This window comes from Nannospalax galili, unplaced genomic scaffold (assembly GCF_000622305.1).
Source record: "Nannospalax galili isolate Female #2095 unplaced genomic scaffold, S.galili_v1.0 scaffold241, whole genome shotgun sequence".
Lineage (NCBI taxonomy): Eukaryota > Metazoa > Chordata > Mammalia > Rodentia > Spalacidae > Nannospalax > Nannospalax galili.
Window position 1 is genome coordinate 1,290,645 of NW_008345602.1, and position 20,370 is coordinate 1,311,014.

The following is a 20,370-nucleotide window of genomic DNA, read 5'->3' on the forward strand; positions in this document are numbered from 1 at the left end:
TCGCGCTCTCTCTCTCTCTCTCTCTCTCTCTCTCTCTCGCTCTCTCTCTCTCTCTCTCTCTCTCTCCTCTCTCTCTCTTTCTCTCTCAAAACTATTTCTGTAATAGAATTACTGTTTGGGAACTTTTCAAAGTTGGCTCAAGGTAGAAGCTACTTGGGTAATGAAAAAGAGAAAAATGTAACTGGGCCGTGGGAGCAAACCTAAAAACCCTTTCCATGTAATGTCTTTCGGTTCACCCTGAAGCTAGAAGTCTGATCTAGTCAGTGTGCGCTGTTACTTATGAATAGGCCGAATGATGTCTCTAAGCCTGTAGGTTTTCTGGGAAAGGCCTTTATTTGATGGGCCAAAAATATTCTGCTTGAGGGTTGGGTCTCCACAAAATTAGACAAAGGGCCCCAAAGCCTGTTCATGGTGATCTGCAGGCTTCCAGCCAGGACATTTCTGTTGATCTGGATACCATCTATAGTCTCAAATCCATGGTGCTTGCTTGTAATGTTTTAATAGCCAGCCTGGATTTTTGGCAGGCTTTTATTTAGTTTATTTTTCTGTAAGCTTGAGATTTAAGGAATTGAAATTTGAGAGCATTGCTGTGTCTTGGAACTTAGAATTGAAACGCTATTGGAGATGAAATTTTTTTCCTTTTCAACTGGTATATTGAAGAATGGAATTTAACATTTATAAATGACCATTGGGTAATGTAACTATGGAAAACTTTTTTCATGGACAATGGAAGCAGGTGGTTTGACCAGAGTTAAAGAAATCTTGTCTTTTCTTTTTTAATTCCCGCCCCCATTCCCTTTGCTGTCCTCTCTTCCCATGTTCTCTCCTCTTTTTTCTTTCTGACTTAAATGTAAATGCTGTCCTTTATAGTGGGGATACCTAAGGGTGGATGCCAGACTGTAGTATGGCTCTAGAGACTTGCTGACATGTCTATGTACCTCCCTCAACCTCCCAGTCTTTCTCGTAGCTGCCATTAAAGGGAGACTTCTCTTTGCTGACTCCAAGGACATCTTTCTGTCCTTAGATTTTCTTTCATGACCTGACTGAGTCTTGCCCAATGAAACCCACTGTTCAGATTTCTGCAGTGCTTAATATGTTACTCAGTCACCAGGTGAATGGTCTATCCTTACTTTAAAATTTATTATTTTTCCCCTTTGGCTTTTGAATCCCTAAAATCTGGGAGAGAAATTTCATCTGTCATTTTGGTAGTTCTTTTTGCTTAACTTTTCACAGTCCTGTTTAGGTAAGAATCTGTGCTGTAATCCTGGAAACATCTTAGGTATTTCCTGCTCTTTAATCCTGTGCCAACCCTAACCACTGTTTACAACCCCTCTTTTGTGGATATGATGCTTCATATTGGTAAACACCATGTTTTATCTCCTTGTGTTTCACAGCAGCCTCTGAGGTGAGACATTCTCAGTGCCAGAAGTTCCTGTATTAGGCATCAGGACACTTCTCTCTTGCCTTTCATGGAATTCAAATCCAAGTTTATTTTGGGGTTGTGTTTCTGTTTGTTTTTCTCTCAGTAAATAAGTAAACAGATAAAACTGAGCCTGAAGCTCAGTTGAAACACCTTGGTTGAGCTTGCCTCCTTTTTTCCTTTAGTTGCAAAGTGATCTCCAACTTTCAGTTTGAAACCTGCTCAAAAAAAAAAAAAAAAAAAAAAGGGCAGAACATTGGATGCTTTTGAGGGTGTACTGATGGATTCTGAGGATGGAAGGGCTTGGTTCTTAGTTGCTGTCCTCCCATCGTTCCTCACTCACCATCCTGTGCCACAGCGGCCACCTCCGCTCTGAGTGCTTCTCTCCCATTCTGGCCCTTGTTCCCTGCCAGTTCTGAATTCTCTTGCTTTGACAGAACTTTTGCATACCAGGTGGGTCCTTTCCAGCATTCACATCCCTCTTTTATTTATTTATTTCACCCGTCGACTTATTCCTTGTAGACCGTTGTCTGAATCGCCATGAATTTTGGACTCAATTCCAGATCGTCAAAGGCATGTTTTCAACTGAACAAACCAAACGAGCTAAAAACCTTCAGCCCCTTTTACTTTGTTCTCATTACCCATCCCAGCAGGGAGGATGAGGAAAGAATGCATCCTCTAGATCCTGGAAGAATTTCTAATATTCGTCCTTTCTCCATAAGATACAGAGCTTAATCCTTGCTTTAGACATTCTCTTTTTTTTTTTTCTAAATAAACAGGGCCTAATTGGAAAAAGCTGAGAGAGCTAAGCAGAAAAGAATAGAAAACATTTACTGAGCTTGCAGTGCATATTGAATACTGCAGGAAATTTGCATATGGATTACTTGGTGAAAAAAATAGAAACATTCTCAGCCCATTAGTTACTGTGATGGACTCCCACTGACTAAAATCCAAGGGCTTTTGCCTTGTTTTCTCCAACTGTTCTTTTCTGTAATCATTTCTTCTTGACTACGGGGCAGCTACACCCATGCTGCACTTTGGACTGAGGAAAAGACAGATAAGGATTGTAACTGCCTAGAACTGCAGGCTACCTGGGCTTCAGTCCCAGCACTGTACCATTATTTTTAGGAGAGCTGCTTCTTCAGTGAGGAACTTCCAAGTCACTTTGCCCATCTCTGCAGGTATGTTATATGACAACACTTAGATTCCTCCCTGATGCCTCAGTTTCTCCAAATGCGAAATGGAAGGCAATATTAAGCAGCCCTTCTAGAAGAGATGGAGGAGAATCAATGAATATTTATAAAAGTAAATTAAGTCCCTGGAATATAAGTTTCCACAGAAATTCAAAGCATAATTAAGGTAAGGAGAACAGATTAGTGTTAAATATATGTGTGAAACACATTTCACATTTCCTTCCAACAAAGGCTGAATTTCATTTACTCTAAGTAAGGGGGAGAAAAGGGGAAGAAATAGATGCGGTATTGTGAGTTAGGGTCTAAATTTGGAATTTGATATGTTGATTGGTGCACTAAAGACATAAAGCAACATGTTGACATTTTTCAGCAAGTGTGTGTGCATGCGCGCGTGTGTCGTGTGTGTGTGTGTGTGTGTGTGTGTGAGAGAGAGAGAGAGAGAGAGAGAGAGAGAGAGAGAGAGAACATGGTAGAAAAGGGACATAGACAATAAGCAATCCAATTACTATTGGCAGTATTCCTCCAGCAGCGCCAACAGCAACTAGAGAAAGAATTGTTAACATAAAAAGACACTTTAAACTATGTTTTTAATCCATAAAAAGTCATTAAACATGGACCAGCTCTTTACACTGAGTGTGAGGCAAAGTCGTTTGTACAAAGAGATATTAGACACTGCCTGCAGAAAACATCTGTGACTGTGCCATTGTTTTAGGAAGCAACTAAACCGTCACTTTACAAAGGAATCATCGACTATTAAGGTGTCAAAATCAATATAAAGATCAAAAATCAATACCCATCAGCCCATTTCAGGCTATCCACAGTGACTTGGAAGCTGTTGAAAAGAAAGATCTGTGAAATATTGACCACATAAAAGGGAAGAAATCCTCACAAAGAGGAACCCTTTGCATATCATGAAACCTTATGTGCTACATGTGCACTAATTTTCAAAAGAAGCATATAAACAGTCTCAAAAGGCTTTATCTTTTGATTCATTCATTCTCTCTCTCTCTCTCTCTCTCTCATCATAAGAGGATGTTCCATAGAAAATCCAAGTTCACATATTTTTCCTGGCCTATGCCCCTTGGAGCAACTTAATCTTTCTTTAGAGTAATAAAGACAGAGCTAAACCTTGCAACGAGAGGTTGAATTCATCAAGGAACGTGTAGAGTTCAGACCACCAGGTTCAGACAAAAACAAGGAATGGGAAGCCCCAGCTAAGAAGACATAGGTTTGACTCTCTAAACCAGAAACCACTTAGGCAACAATCAGTGTGATTTTTTTTTAATACAAAATATCTGAGCTTTACTTGGTTAAATCTTCTGGGACCTCCCCATATAGAGTGTAGCCCAAGAACAAGTGTTGTCATCACATGTGCTTTAGGAAGGTTTTAGAGACACGGACTTTGGACTTTGAGCCTCACCCTGATTCAGACCTAGTGAATCAGAGTTGTCCTTACAAGGAGCTCAATAGGACATGGAAACCCAAACACTGCCCCCAGCTACCACCTGGTACATTATTGCTTCAGGTCCATGTGTTGTCTGCACACAATGATTGCTCCATAAATTCTTAGCAGTTTACTTACATTCTTTGAATAAACTGTAATCCAGAGTCCCTTTGGCATTTGGATAATCCAACCCATCATTATCCATTAAGTACAGATTTTGTAAATTTTATGCATTCAGCACCCGGCACATTCTGAGCATCATTATAGTAGGTTCTAGAAACAGGAAGAAACATGACAGATTCAGAACTCAGAAATGAGCCATTCCGCAGATGTTGAGGAAGAGAAAATAGCAGCAAAGAAAGTGCAGTCCGGCTGAGCCGGGTCTAGACGGTCAATGTGGCAGCCAGGTGCTTCATATCCCCCCAATAAGGGAACTGTTCTTAGGAGGCTCTGGGTTGGAACAGACACAAGGAGGCAGAGCTGAAGAGTCCTTTACCATTTTCCAGGAGGAAGGGAGCTAAGAAGAAAACCCAAGCACGCTAACCATTTCTCCTAAGCTAACTTTTTATTGCCCATATGATTTTTATTTTTGGGTATCAAAAACTTACATGGTTTGCTAATAGTAGAAAACTATCATAATAAACAGCATAAGCCTTGTGGGCAAGTATTCTCCAGGTCGTCCTGGGTCTGGGTGGGCCTGTGGCTAGGCAGCTTCTGGGTTTTCCTTGTCTCCCTCACCCTGATGGTCTTCAAGTCTGGTTAGATTGACAGCTGTCAGACTGGTCCTCAGTCTGTCTTCCTAGGTCTTCAGTTACCTCCTTATCTGGAAAGGAGAATGTGGGCTTTTGTTTTCAGAGCTCATATTTTCATCCCCTTCTCTCTTTCCTTCCTTCCCTTTTTCCTGTTTGGATTGCCTTTCCATCTCAGTCATTTCAAGTTTGAATTTGATTTGCATATCTAAACTGCTAATTTTACCAATTACTTGCAGTGCTTCTGCATTCTAAAAAGAAGTCAGAAACTGACCCCTTTCATTAAAGTCAGTGTCAGTTCCCCCTGAGTTTTGGAGCTATGGGGGTAGGTTCTCTCTCTCTCTCTCTCTCTCTCTCTCTCTCTCTCTCTCTCTCTCCTCCCCCTCCCTCTGTCTCCCTTCTGTCCCTCTTACAAATACATTCTTCAAAGGCTGGCTACCACTGACTGTATTTTTTTGGGTCCCAAACGCTCGTGTTTCTAGTCTTGTTTTTCTGTAGTCCAGCGTGCATTCTTTAACTAAATACTACTCTTGAAAGATCAAACGAAGTCCTCTCTGCTCTCATTTTGTTCTTGGCTCTAGCTCATGGATGACTTTCTTTTTTTCTTTTCTTCTTTTTTTTTTTAAACCTCTTTTTTCCTACAAAAGAAACAGAAGTGGCTCTGTGGATCATAAAGGGATCATTAGTGTTCATTAATACAATATGTTCCTGTGTTGCGTTACTGCCATGTCCTTTCAGTATTATTTACTGAACAGCTGAAATAATTGGGCTTTGAATTTTAGATTACTATAAAGCAAGACCTATTGTCATTTATTGCTGAGTGTAATTGCACCATATATATTTAGTGAAGCTATTTATTCATCTCCCTGGTACATAATTTTGTCAAATCCAGTTGAGATATTTCTGTGCGTGCAGTTGGAATCTAGAAAAACGTGCATTTCCTGTAGTTCTTAGGAAGCATAGACCTTCATAAAGGGTTTTCACCTCTAGACCTGAGAATCTGTTCTTGACCTTGTGCTCATCTTCTGACATTCTCTTTGTCACAGAAAGCACTGTTTGAAGGGATGCACGGTTAAGTCAGAGCAAATTTTAAGTCCTAGAGGGAGGGAGGGAGAGAGAGAGAATTTTAACATGAATAACTTCCATTTAATTTTTGATGACTCGTTGCATTATACATGCGATACATGCTACTGCATTGTGAAAAAGACAAGCATGGATGCTGTCTTAATTGAACTTAGAGTTCCACAAGGAAGTTACCTGTGTGTGTGTGTGTGTGTGTGTGTGTGTGTGTGTAGGAGACCTAAACCCAATAGTGGGGACCTAAACCCAATAGTGGGGACAGAATGCTTTCCTGAAAAAGGAATATTTCAGTGAAGATCTAAAGAATGAGTGTGATTGATCTAAACAGTGCATGAGATCTGGATCAAACTCAGCAAGTAGGAGGCAAACAGTTTTCCAGACAAGGAAAACAGAGAAGCAGTGTGTGCAAATGCCCTGAGGCAAGGAGGGCCTAGAGAAGCTAAATCTGAGGGAGCAAGACAGGAGGGAGCAGTGGGGGTCAAGCAGGACGTCGGGTGAGGCTTTGGGCTTTACCAGGAAACTGTGGAAGAATCAGAGGAGGACTTGATTGGGTTTTTTATTTTGCCCTGGCAGCAGCATGGTCACTAGAAGGTAGATGGGGTGCACTTCTGGGAATGAGGACTTTGGAGGATGGAACGCCCATGTCAAGGTGTGCAGTACGTCCTCTAAGCTACTTGAGAGGTCTTGGAAAAGAGACATTGAATAGACAATAAGCCTGGAATGCACAGGCGGATCTAAGTCAAGGGTAATAGTAAATAGCCACATGCCTTAGGATGTGATATGGGTGCAATTCTTAGACCCAGCAATGGGAAACAGTAAAAGGAACTGTTTTTTCCTCTCGAAGAATTTTGCCTCAAGTAGAATTAGAATTACTACAACAAATACTTGGATGGACATACAATTGACAAAATACAATTTATTGAACATCTAATATGTATTTGGCACCTATTAGCCTCTGAGAACTTCTGAAACATCTTTCTTTTCTCAACTTAAAGCTACTTTGCAAAAAGGCTTGGCAAAATGTGTCCTGGAAAAAGACCAAATTTTGTTACTATGGGCGAATTAGTGGTAATTTCCAGGAGCTTACTTTCTGTGCAGTAAGGTCTGCTCTGTTGGCTATTTCATTGTTTGGCTGAATGTACAATTTTAAGGTCCTTCCAGAACCATTTGTTGATTCTTTCATGCCAGGTCTCACTTCGCATTTGTTTTCAGCAGCCTATGTTTCTGAGTGGCTCACAGACGTATTCTACATTTTCCCCCCAAACTTGAGAACTATAGTTAGTTAAAAGGAAGATTATGCCAAGAACATACGGCTCACGGCATTTTCTAGTCATAGCTGATGGTTTAACTTTGTGCTCAGACTTTGGTGAGAATGTTTGGTATAATTTAAGAGAGTTAGTCCTTGTGAATTTAAATTACTAATATTTTTACTCAGTAAGGGAAAAAAAAAGAGAAAAAATGGAATTGGCACTCTTTCAAGATGGGGCTTTTTTGTTATCTCTCTTTCCCCATGAGAAGTTATATGCTCTTGGAGTTTCATAGAGGGAATAATGGAGACAGAGGTTGCCACTCTAGTTGGTTTTCTGCCACTTGCTAGCCTGTGACTTTGGCAGGTACCTCCCCCCCTGGCTAGCTTCAGTCCCCCTCAGTTATTAAATAGATATAACATGAAACATTCACAGAGAGTGTATTTATATGTTAGGTAGTTTCTTGCCAGGATTATTGTGGGTGGAAAGGTCATAGTTAGGTCTGGCAAAGAGATAAAATGAAGGAAGAAAAAGATATTGAAAATAGCCCCTCTTACTTCTTTAGGGAAGGAGAAACAAGAGTAGAATTAGGTCAGTGCAGTGACTAGATTGATTAGAAAGATATGTTTATTGCATCTAAAGCAGCCGCAGTGATGGAATCCCCATATCCACCCAAGACTTCACAACTTTAGGTAGAATTTTACTTAACTCTATCTTGAGAAAAAGGGAGTCAGTTCCAGAGGGAAGGAATGGAAGTTGTTTTTAAGTGTCATAGTTGAGAGGGTTAAGGTCCCTATTCTTAGCCATTTTAGAATTGTAGAGCTCAAAGTTGAGTGCACACATAGCAGTGATGGAATGTCCTGTAGTCTCAATACTTCAGAAGTCCTCATTGAAAGGAGTTAATGGATTTAATGACAGCTGCTTTACCCATGCATGAACCAGGGCATATGGAAGGAAGGGACAAGATGTGACAGTGAGTCCCTCCACAACCACTAAGGAAAAGCTTCAGATACAGGACTGAGTCAGAGTCATTTAAAACCAGAGAAAGAAAGGGGACAAGTGGAAGAAATGGAGGGTACTACATGCCTGTCATGTGTCAGCCTAACATGTGTCCATAGAAGCCTGAATGAAAAGGAACTGGAGGGTATGCATTGGGAAGACATGAGTGAGTAGTTTTCATGGACCAGTGTGGGCCGTCACAAGAGAACATCAATTCCAGGACTGTGAAGCTTCCTGGATACATCACTTCCAGACCATACTTTTGTTTTGCTACCAGGACCATGGCAAGGTTCTGAGGCCCATATCTGCTCCTGCTTTAAGTGACTAGCTGTAGATAGTGTTTAGCAAGAGATGTGGAGTTTATATTTAATAGAAACTGATGACTTTTTAAAAGAAAAGCAGTGTCAGGAAACCTCCCTGCCCCCCCCCCCAATCATAGTGGTGGAGATTTTACATTTAAAGTGAAAAGGCTTAAGATATAATTTTTTAATCCCATCTTTCCTGCCCACTTGCATCTCTTCCAAAGTTTGTTAGGGCCAGATCTGGAACAGCAAGAGCCATTAAAAATTTGGCATCTTGTACTCCGTTTTTTGGAATACACTCAGTGTGGGCCAATTTATGGTAAATTATTCTCTTCGTGTGTGAATTTCCTCTTCTCTCTTGGCAAATTCCTGCTTGCTTCTACACCCCTGCACGCAGATCTCAAACACATACACATCTATTACAGAATCTGTGTGGGATATGTGTGCAAGTGTTAAGTGTGTGCCATGGCTGTACCCACAAGTACATATGCACATATTTGCACCTATGTGCCTATATGATAAGCAAATTGACTTAAACAGTTTGTCTTGGAGGTTTGTGTTGCTGAATGTATGTTAGCATACATTCTGTTTCAACCCGCAGACAGTTTCTCAGTCAAAAGATGACAGAATTCAGCAATCATTTTGGGAAACACCGTAGTAAATAAATATATTGCTTAGTTCTGTTAAACCAAGCATGCCAATTCTTAATGAAGCTCAAGACAAGCAGTGACATGTCTCATCGTTACAGTCAAAGACTATTAATTACTGGGCATCCAGGCCCACTGCCAAGGAGAAAGCTGGCACCAGGGAGCTTGTGACAACCGCTGTCCTTCAAACACACTCTCTAAGTGTAGTGAGAACCTGTGACCAGGACTCCAAACTTTTGCCTCCCATTCAGAGAGGCTGACTGTAGGATGGTTGACAGCAGGCATCATGGGAAATTGCTGGACCTGCTCTTTGGGGATACTTAACTCAGGGCAATTCAGGGCAAAGTCCTAAAGACTCTTTTTTTTTCTTCATGAGAAACTCTGATGAGAGGCTGTTTGCTGGCACATTGCAGAGCAGATTAGCTCAGTTTTTAAAGGGCAATTTAAAACAGTTGCTTTTCCTTTCTGTATGAAGGCACACATTTATATGCCTTAAATTATTGCTAATACTATGTTCCCAATGGGTTAGTGTATGCTTAGCTCACATTTGGGAAAGGGGGTGGTAGGAAAACAGTTCACTCACTCTACCAATATTGCTGCAAATTTCTCAGAACGTCAGTAAAGAAGTTAATCCATCACATGTGAGAGAGAGAGAGAGAGAGAGAGAGAGAGAGAGAGAGAGAGAGAGAACGAGAACCATATGTGGTAATTAGTATTTTCCCCACATGGATAGATGTTAAAATAGTTAAATATACATCTTGGAATAGTTCTGTAGGACATTAAAATCAAATATCTAAACCCCATAAATGCATTTTATAACTTTTATGAGGTTGACTGTTTGATGTCATTGCAAGCAGTAACTGGCCCTACCTAATTAACAGGCCTTAATGAGTTCACTACACAAGGAAGTCTAGGAAATCAATATGCTTTCTTACCAAGAGTTCATTCTCTCTGTTACATTTAGCATTTATTTAGCAAATAATGTATGATCACTTGAGTACACGCCAAGCACTGTACCTAGTGCTGGCAATAAAGAGATTAGTAAGACTCAGTTCCTTGTCCTCATAAAGCTCACAGCCAGTGAGGGGAAAGCATAATTCAATTAGCGGGCCCCTCCATGTGCTGCTGGGGAGTAGGCAGTGTGTGCAACAGATCCATTATATCTGGTGAAAGCCTCAAGGAGGGCTTCCCAAAGGAAGTGGCCTTATGCTAAAGGGGTGGTAGGATGTTACCAGCAGAGGGAGCCAAAGTGGAAAGGCAGGAGGCAAAGTGATCTTGGGACACAGTTAGGGACATGTGGCTGGGATGTGCTGGAACCAGATGGAGAAGCAGGTCACAAGGAAGGAAGAAAGGGTCTGATGGCAGGAGACTAAGGTGTGGGTCTCTAGTGCCTCCTTCCTCTTGCTTGCTTTGACCTGCTCTATCTCACGTTTTCTTTCACTTTTCATTTCTTGGCTTACTTCTCTTACTTCATGGCTCCCTAATTGTGTAAAAGTTGAAAAGATATTTCTGAGATAGACTTACAGAGAAAACTAGATATTTTGAGAATGTTGAACAAAACATAAAAATTATTGCCTAAAATACAAAAGATGGTTTCTCTGTCTCCCCCCTGCCCCATTCACCTTCCCTTTAGTGTACAGAAAATCATAGGAAGGTGTTGGAGTAGGCTGGGTATTTTTTAATCCTGTAGATGATGCTGGGAACACGGGAGAGGCAAGGATGAGCCTGATGTTTCCATTGTGTTATGCCCAGAGGCTAGAGAAGTGCTAGATGCTCAGAAGCTCAGTAACGGCAGGTCCATTTGTGGAGTGTGTGGAGGGTTGAGTTGGTCACTACTCATGGTTCGATGACAACAGCTGGTCACTGTTGATTCCTGTGTTAAAGTTGGAAGGATTTCTTAACTATAGTGCGGCAGAACATTTGACACTTGCTTTTATGTGTACGCCTTAGTGCATCTCACAGAAGCACTGTGCCTGTGCACACCATCCATAGAGAGGAAGCAAAATGGACCCTCCAACAAATACAGACTGTCATATATTCTTTGTAGTACACCAATCAGCCAGGAGACGGATTTCAGGCAAATGATGGTGCCTGTGAGAGTATACAAGAAAAACTGGTTGTAGAGAGCTTGTGAAGCACTTAGTTTTTATTGTTGAGTGTTAGCATTGACTTCATACAATCTATGAATAGACTTCCCTTTCCTGTGCATGTGTCAGGGGTAGGAATTAGATCTGGTTATGTTGTGTTGGAAAACATGCCTGGTGGAAAACTAAATAATTTAATTGCTTTTAAGTATGTTTATGCACAACTAATTACATAACTATAAAATGTATTTGTTCTACTAACATGTAATCAAAGTGCATTTATTGTGGTTTATCAGCCCCTGAAGGATATATATATATATATGGATATTCTTTTGTGGGCAGTCATAGAGTGTATGAAGTTGATGTCAATAAGCAAGAGCAAGAACTTACTGTTATATTTATACAATTTCAGACAACCAGGTTTTCATTGTTTCCTTTCTCAAAGGAACTTGAAGTTGTCATTTTCTTACATTCTGTTGCTAATACATGAATTATCTATGTATGCATGTAAATGCTTATAGTGGTAAGTAGATGGAAGGGCAACATGATGCATCTCACATATCCGTGTTGCACTATGGAGGACTCCTTTTTCAGCTGTGAATAAAATGCTTGTGATGAGGTTCTATTTGACCCCAGCTCCTTTCAATTGTTATAAACCAGATAAACTTGATCATTTCTATAAAAACTTAGTATGCTTCAATTGTTGGCATAGGAGAAACAAATTTCTCTCTACATTGTCATGTGGCCTCTCAAGAATCATTTCCCAGTTTTCATTTCCAGGTTTAACCCTCATTTATTGTGCTGCCTCATTTAGAATATTCTCTTAAGGATCAGCTATTATCCGTGACCCAAAATATTAAAAAGCAATGAATTGCTTTAAACCAATAAAAACCACACACATGCGCCTATTTAGATGACCTTTCCTTTACACAGATTTCTTATTAATCAAAAACAAGAAGGACAACAAGCCAGGAAGGAATTTATGAGCTGGTTGATAGATTCATTTTTCACACCAAAATAACGAGGAAGAAACAATAACTGGAATCTATTACAGTTTTGGAAAACATTACTGAGTGGGTTTTTATTAAGTATGCAAAATTGTTAATAGTTCCAAAAAATATGGATAAATAAGGATTCTAGGCCACTTAAGAATGGGAAATGGCTGGGTGAGTGGCATGTGCTGAAACAGCCGACCCCTGAAACCAAAGCGAAGTGGCTCTCTTTTTCCTCAGCCACATCCAAGGGCAGTCAGACTTTAAAGGTCGTCATAGAAAATGCAAGTGCTATCTCTGTAGATACTTAGAACATTTGGAAACTCGTCTGAGTTGTATTGGTTTCCTGAAATTAATCAAAAACTATTCTAATGGTGACTTTTGAAGTAATTCTCCAATGAAGCCGCTGTTACTCTGAATAAAACTTGAAATGTTGTAGATTCCGTTATTAGCTTTCTGGACTGAAAGGTAGCACAGAAGCCTGGAGTACAGTGCCCTGGGCAAGAGGGTGATTCAGCTGTGGACATGGGTTAAGAATGTGTCCTCTGTCTTCCTTCTGTAGCTACTAATCTTCATGGACCAGGGAACTGAAAGACTCAGTGTGGCTCAGTGAGCTAGACAATGTATGGAAGCCTCAGAACATCTGGATTATTGTTCCCTTTACATGACACTTTCTATAAATTGATGTGGTAAATATTAGATTTGCCAGAGCGTTCAGTGCTATTTAGAATGCACTGGAAACAGAAACAGAGTGTAATGGCAGGAGGTGAGAATATGTCCAAATGGGAAGCCAGTGAGGGGAAAGCAAGCTGCCGTAGCCCCAGCACATTAGCAGTCTTCCAGTTTCAGCTCTTCAGCTTTAAAAAACCAGCAAGTAAGGGCTGGAGAGATGGCTCAGCGGTTAAGAACAATTCCTGCTCTTCTACAGGATCCACGTTCCATTCCCAGCTCCCACATGGAGGCTAGAAACTGTCTGTGACTCCAGTTCCAGGGAATCCAACGCCCTCTTCTGGCCTCTGTAGGGATTGCGTGAATACCAACATATACATGCAGGCAAATCACTCATGCACACAAAATAAAAATAATAAATAAAATATTTTTAAAATATATTTTATTAGCCAGGTGTGGTGGCACATGCGTTTAGTCCCAGCACTTGGGAGGAAGAGACAGGCAGATCTCTGCAAGTTCAAGGCCAGCCTGGTCTACATAGTGAGTTCCAGGCCAGCTGGGGCTACAAGGAGAGCCTATCTCAAAAACACACAAAAAAACCCAACCCATATGTATGTGTGTGTGTGTGTATATCTAACATAAATCTGTATGTGTCATATAGAGCATTAAATATTGTTAAACCTTGATGTTCCATTATGTCTCATAAATGTTTTACATCCTATCTCTTAAAATATTATTTAAATCATACACTAATTATAAATTATGTGTGTGTGTGTGTATATATATATATATATATATATATATATATATATATATATGTATACATATATATATATGATTATTTTGGACTTAGGACATCTTAATCATATTTACAACACCCCCCTTCTGCACTGCTCCCATATTCCACCCATAGGAGTTCATGCATTCTGTTATATATGTTAATGCCTGTCAAGTCAAGTTTGTGTCTCTCAGTGTGAGTAGATCCACTGGAGCTTGTTCAGCTTATCTAAGGTCATTCCCTTAAAGAGGATCAACTCTCTATCACCCAGCAGGGATCAACTGCAAATAGTCCCTCTCCAAAGTTGTGGGCCCCTGCTCATTTCCCCAGTTCTATGCTGGTTTTTATCTAATTGAGTTTGCATGGATAGGTCTTGTGCACGCTGTCACCATTGCTGTAACTTCATACGAGCAAGGTCCCAGGAGCCTGTAAGACTCTGTTCCTTATGGTCTTGCACCTCCTCCCCTGTCTATTGCAATCTTCCCTCCTCCTCTTCCACAGTGGTCCCTGAGCCCTAGGTGAGCGAGGTTTAATATAGGATTCTTATCCAGGGACAAACTCGACAATCTCTTGTTCTCTACACTTTGGCCAGTTGTGGCCTTTGTGTTCATGGCCCTCTGTTGCATGAGGAAGCTTCACTGATGAGAGTTGAGAAATGCATTAGTGTTCTCTCTACCGTTTGTTCCATTATATTCTGTGAGCCTTAGGTGTAGAGGTTCCATTGTAGATGTGTCCCTGTGAGATGGGTTGACATCTCACAGGCTTATTCTCAGTGTGTGACCAGTTGTCAAACTCTGTAATGGTCTCCATCTGTTGCAAAAAGGAACTTTTTGGATGAGTGCCGTGAATGGTTTTCTTACCTGTAAATATAAGGATCTATATTTAGCATATAATAAGAAAGTATGTTTTTCTAGGAATGTGACAAACTTAGGGCTTTCTCTAAGATCTACGACCTCTCCAGCTATGTGTATTTGGCTATATTTACAGTGCTACACATGAATTACCTCCTATTGAGTGGGCTTTAAGTCCAGTTAGGTAGCTGTTGATTACCCCAAAGATGAAAGTGCCACTGTTTCTTATTTTTAAAAATGGACTTTTCTTCTGTCTTTTTTTTCCTCAGTTATTTTCCCAACTTAGATTGTACTGTTCAATATTATATGAAAGCTGCCTCAGTTTGGTTCATCAAAGGTGGGCCATTTTCTTTATTCCTTCATTCTTTTGCTAGTTCTTTTGCTTTCGTAAATCCCATTAAACTACAGTTTGAGCATGAAGATCACTATGACCTTATTTCTCCAAGCATAATCTTTGAACATTTCATTTAGCTTCTTCTGCATCACATGGGAGATAGTTAGAAATGCAGATGCTCAGGCCCTCAGCAGTCCCGAGGCATCAGAATCTACATTTCAACAAGACTCCAGGTTAGTCAGGTTCGCATACAGTTCAGAAGCATCTCCAGAAGTAAGTGCTAGCTGAGAATGTACTGTAGATTTTTTGTTTCTTCTTAAGTGTGAAACTGGACCTCTGCATTCCCTTGGGCCCTTGCTTTTGAGTCTTAGAAGTAATGTTTCTTATACTTTTTGAAGGCATGCACTTGGTTCAAGGACTTTGAGCTCTTGGACTTATGGAAGTCACCTTGACTATATCCTGGGCATCAGAAATGTTTGCTGACCTTTCCACCGAGGCCTCTCATCTCATTGGTTTGGGATAATATATAGAGATGTAAACCAGCAACTCATTTATTGGGCCAGTTCTTGCTGCATATCATGGTGTCAGCCAACACTAATGGGATTAATTGAAATTGACTGATGAGATTGTAAAAGCCTATACCTCCAAGGGTCATAAACACTGAGCCTTAATTGAAATCAAATGTATATTTTTAAAAAGCATGTCCAGCATCGTAGATTCCATTCTGTTTGGGTTTTGTTGACATTAGCATTGGTATAGAAACCTGATCAAGAAGGTCTGCTGTTATTACTGCTTTGAATACAAACTTGTGCTGCTCAGTACTTTAAGTAGCTGATTAGGGGAGGGAACAGTGTTCTTCTTGATTATTGGTTACACACATGGAATAAATCCCATTTTAATGGTGTCTAATGAGCCTTTCATTTCTAGAACCTTACACAAAAGCTTCTAATAGAAAGGGAAAGTAATATTTCAAAGGTCATCTTAATGTTACTGAATGTCAACAATCCGTAATCAAGCCAACATATATCTATGGTGATTACAGTCCAGTCTGATTCTTTAAATATGAAATAATTTTCTAAATTAGCAAAGTATGCAAGTTAAGATTCTTTAGGTTTGAGGCAACTTGAAAATGTCTAATTAAACTTTGTTACTTAAAACTAGCGTTAAAGAGATTTTTTTTCTCGGAGTGAGGCCTCATGTAATACAGTACTTTCAAAGCTCACAAGATTTAAAGTTCTGTCACTGACAGTTTCATGTACTATACTCCTACATGCCTGTAATTCCGCTGAAATGTGCAAATGGGAAAGCATGACCCCCTTTAGTGCTTTTCTCAACAGGAGACTGTAATGGGCAGTTGCAGTGTGAAATGTTTAACTGGTCAGGAGGCTACTGTGAGAACTTGTGGGCATACCGATTTTAGAACCAGACATCTGCCTGGTAGCAGATTTGGAAGTCATGAATTTAAAGGCTCTCTTGTTGGAGATTGGCATTACAGGAGTTTTGTCTCATTTGCTGTGTGAGTGATGATAACCCTGCCCTACCATAGAGTGGTGATGTTCCTTTTCAGTCCAGGAGAGCTGCTACGAGAGGTCACATGACTCTGATCTGAAGTACAAATTGTAAGTTCTGCAAAACGCTTTCCTTCTGTCAAGGATTTGCATAAGGCAACAAAAAATTCTCTCGGCATGAATGGGATCTACAAACTCACTTGCTCTCACTGGACACCAGAGGGTCCTAGAGCACAGGTTCACACTTAGGTAGATGGCCCCACTCCCAGAGTTTTGATTCTGGGGTGTGATCAGAGAATGTACACTTCTGGCAGGTTCTTAATGGAATTGAGGCTGGTCTGGGAACCATGTCTCTGAGTACCATTGCTCAAGGTCCATCATTATGTACCTGCCCAGCCACACATACTGGCCTTGGTTTCCATCTTTGCATGAGAAAACACTGCGTTAATTCATTTTGTTCCTCCCAGCACCTACCCTTGGACCATGCTCATAGGACTTGTTTGGAGGGAGGATGTTAGTTGGATCAAACTAATAACTAGAAAGAGTACATAGCAAGGAGCTTAGGATGAAATAAATGCTCAGTGAACACCAGATCTCTTTTCTACTTCCTGCCCCCTCTCTGTTATTGCTGTGTCCTTTCCTCTCACTTTTCTATCTTATTTTCACTCCTTCCTCTTCTTTTTTTGACTCTTTTAAAAAATATTTTATTTATTTTCATTTTATGTGTATGAGTGATGCCTGCATGTAAATAAGTACACCTGTGTTGTGCAATGCCCATGGAGGACAGAAGAAGCTGTCGGATCCCCTGGAACTGGACTTATGGACAGTTTTTAGCTGCCATGTGGGTGCTGGGATTCGAACCTGGCTCTTCTGCAAGAACAGTCAGTGTTCTTAACCACTGAGCCATCTCTCCAGCCCTCTCTTTTTGACTTTTAAGTTTGATTGTGGTTTGTTTTTTCTTATCTTCATGTATTATATCTGGTTTTGAATCAGGAGCAAATCAGGACTAATGATGCAATTATGGGTAAGTAAGCTTTGGATTCATGAATCCTAATCCAACCTAAGAAGAAGACCTGAGTTAGAGTTATTGAAGTTGTGTAGGCATTGATCTGTAGGAGAGATAAATATCAGCCAGTTGATAATGCAGATCTTAGGTTTCTGGGTGTATCGTGTTATAGGAACCTCATTGAGAAATCACATGATCAAACTCAAGAAAAATTCCCAGTGGTCTTTGCTTCTCTAAACTCAGTGCTCATTTACAAGGTTCAACACACTCAATAGTGCTGTAAAACTCATTTTAAAAAATATACGGATAAAAGGCATCTATGTGTTCAAGCTCTCCAAGATTCCATTTTTAACATATTTGGGAATCCTTTGTAAGCTTGCCTAAATGTTAGTTCATTTTTAAAGCACTTGCCTTTAACTGAACTTGTAAGTCTAGAGGTGAAACTGCCTCAGGGAAAGGAAATTCTTAGGCTGAATTACAGGGTTATTCCCATAATGAATGATAATTATTCATTATAAAATTGGTTGCTTTCAAGTTTTATTCAGAAGTCATTCGAGAAGCAAACACCTCTTTCCTCTTACAGAATCCCCCTGTGACAAGTTCATTCAGGTGTCTGACCTGTTGGGTGTTAGGTCCCTCACCATGCCATTTACCAGGCCTTCAGTACCTGGGTTCATAGATTCTTCAAGTGAATTTCTGCAGCAAGAGTGAGTGGTTGCTACATGTTATGAGCTCCTGCATCCATGAAATTGCTTCTCCTGCCTTTATTCATACAACTCAATGAGACTGCTCCCCTCCCCATCTCCTGAAAATACTGTGGTGCCATTCCCTGTCTTTGGCCTCTCATTGAAGAGGGAATAGCCAATATCTTCTGGATTTTCATTATTTTACAGGTAGTTTTTTTTTGCCATGTTCAGTCTGGATGCTCACATTTTTTTTCTATCTTTACTACTTTAACACAATTGGAATTTTCCAAGATGTTACTTATTTCTCACTGATTTACTGGGGATGCAAATAAAGTCTTTGGGGGTTTTATTATTGGTTGTGTTGATGTAATATTAGCAATTAGTTAAGTTCAAAGTAGACATTTAATAGAAAGGACTTGGAAACGCTTGCTGCATACACTTTATGCATGATCATATGGGCATTTTGAACCATTCAACCACATACCTGGGGTTCCTCTCCTCATTTTATGAAACCTTATTAATCTAGTGTGTTGTTCTCCATTCCCAGTCTGGTGTCTGCCAGAACAATGCAGCTTTCTCCGACTTAGATTTGAGGACTATGGAAGGGAGTAGAGATTGGGCCCCACCTAACTCTGGGTATGTGCCTCTGGAGCTGGCCCCAGAATGGAATCCACCCTACAAAAGAACCTTGCAGGGAGCTAGGCTACAGGCTTGGCGTGTCTACACCCATAAGCTCATTTCAGACCTAAGTGTGGTACACCAGGTGATTCCAAGCAAAATAAACTGGGCTCCAGGAGTTTGCTTTGAGTCTTCATTCTGAGTAAAAGTAAAAGCAGACATATGCTTGGCAGAGACCTCTTAGCTATGAGTTAGGAGTTCATTTTGGGCTCCTTGATCCTTGAAGTTGGGATCTATTTGAAAATTTGAAGAGATAGGTCGCTCACCCTTCTGACCCTCCAGCAGTGCAGCCTTGTCACTTGGCTGTGACAAGTAGTTAGCTTTGTCAGTGTTCATCCTCAGTTCAGGCTAGATTTATCTTTATGTAGAATTGAAATCAGGAAAACACCAAAAATTATTTTGAGCAAAATATCAAAATTGAAATAAACCAACATATGTCTGTGAGACATGTATAACTCTCAATCAAAAATAAGTACAACTTTCATAAATTTCTTAAAATACTTCAGCATGCAAAATGTGATCAACTTAAATAGATGGAGTTCTGACATGTTCAACTGTTCTTTCCACTTAGTTTATCCTTCACTTAAACATGAAATTTCCAACCACTGAAAGGATGCACTCTGGACAATCCCTTCATGAACAATGCCCTGTATCATCCTTTGAACTAAACAAGAGAACCAAGGTGTTTTCTAAGATCCTTGGAGCAAGTCTAAGTCCTATCTGCCAGTTTTAAATGGAGGCAGCCTTGTGTTTATCCTCCTTGTTTATCCATGCCATTGCTCCTACATTACTCTCCAGAAATTCAGGCTGCTTTTTTTTTTTCAAGAATATTTTATTATTTTATTTTATGTGTATGAGTGTGTTGCACCAATTTTTTGGTGCATGCATGAAAGTGCACCCATGTTGTGCAGTGCCCAAGGAGGTTTTTTTTTTTAAAGAATATTTTATTTATTATTTTATTTTATATGTATGAGTGTATTGCACCAATTTTTTGGTGCATGTATGAAAGTGTACCCTTGTTGTGCAGTGCCCAAGGAGGTCAGAAGAGGGCATCAGATTTCCCCTGGATCTGGAGTTATGGATGGTTGCTAGCTGTCATGTGAGGGTGCTGGCAACAGAACCTGGGTCCTCTACAAGAACAATGCTCTCAACCACTAAGCCATCTCTCCAGCCCTCTGTATCTCCAGTTCCAGGGGATCTGATGCCCTCTTCTGTCTTCCATGGGCATTGCATGACACGGTGCATTTGCATACATGCATACACATAAAATAAAAATAGAGCAAAAACAATTTATAAGCGGTAAGTCTCCATCTCACCTTCCTGCCTCACTGACAGGCTTTCTCTAACACATTTCCTTGCCACCACATTAAGGATTAGCATCACTTTGACCCTGTAATAGTAGCTGATATTTTGCCTACAGAAGACTAAATGAATGCTGCTCTCAATATGTATTATTAAGAGACTACTAGCATGCATTTTAAAATCACCAGCCTTTTATATTTGTCTTCTTCATGAATTAGATATGTGAAATTTCTTTTAAAAAAAGTTAAACTCGGGCCAGGCATGGTGGCACATACCTTTAATCCCAGCACTTGGGAGGCAGAGGCAGGGGGATCTCTGTGAGTTCAAGGCCAGCCTGGTCTACATAGTGAGTTCCAGGACAGCTGGGGCTACAAGGAGACCCTGTCTCAAAAAGACCAAAA

The 20,370-nt window shown here is 40.3% G+C and overlaps 1 protein-coding gene across 3 annotated transcripts in view; it reads left to right on the forward strand.

Annotated features, from left to right (window-relative positions):
- Glis3 (GLIS family zinc finger 3) overlaps positions 1 to 20,370 on the forward strand; it is a 475,006-nt gene that overhangs the window by 349,290 nt on the left and 105,346 nt on the right. The gene's annotated exons all lie outside the window — the stretch shown is intronic.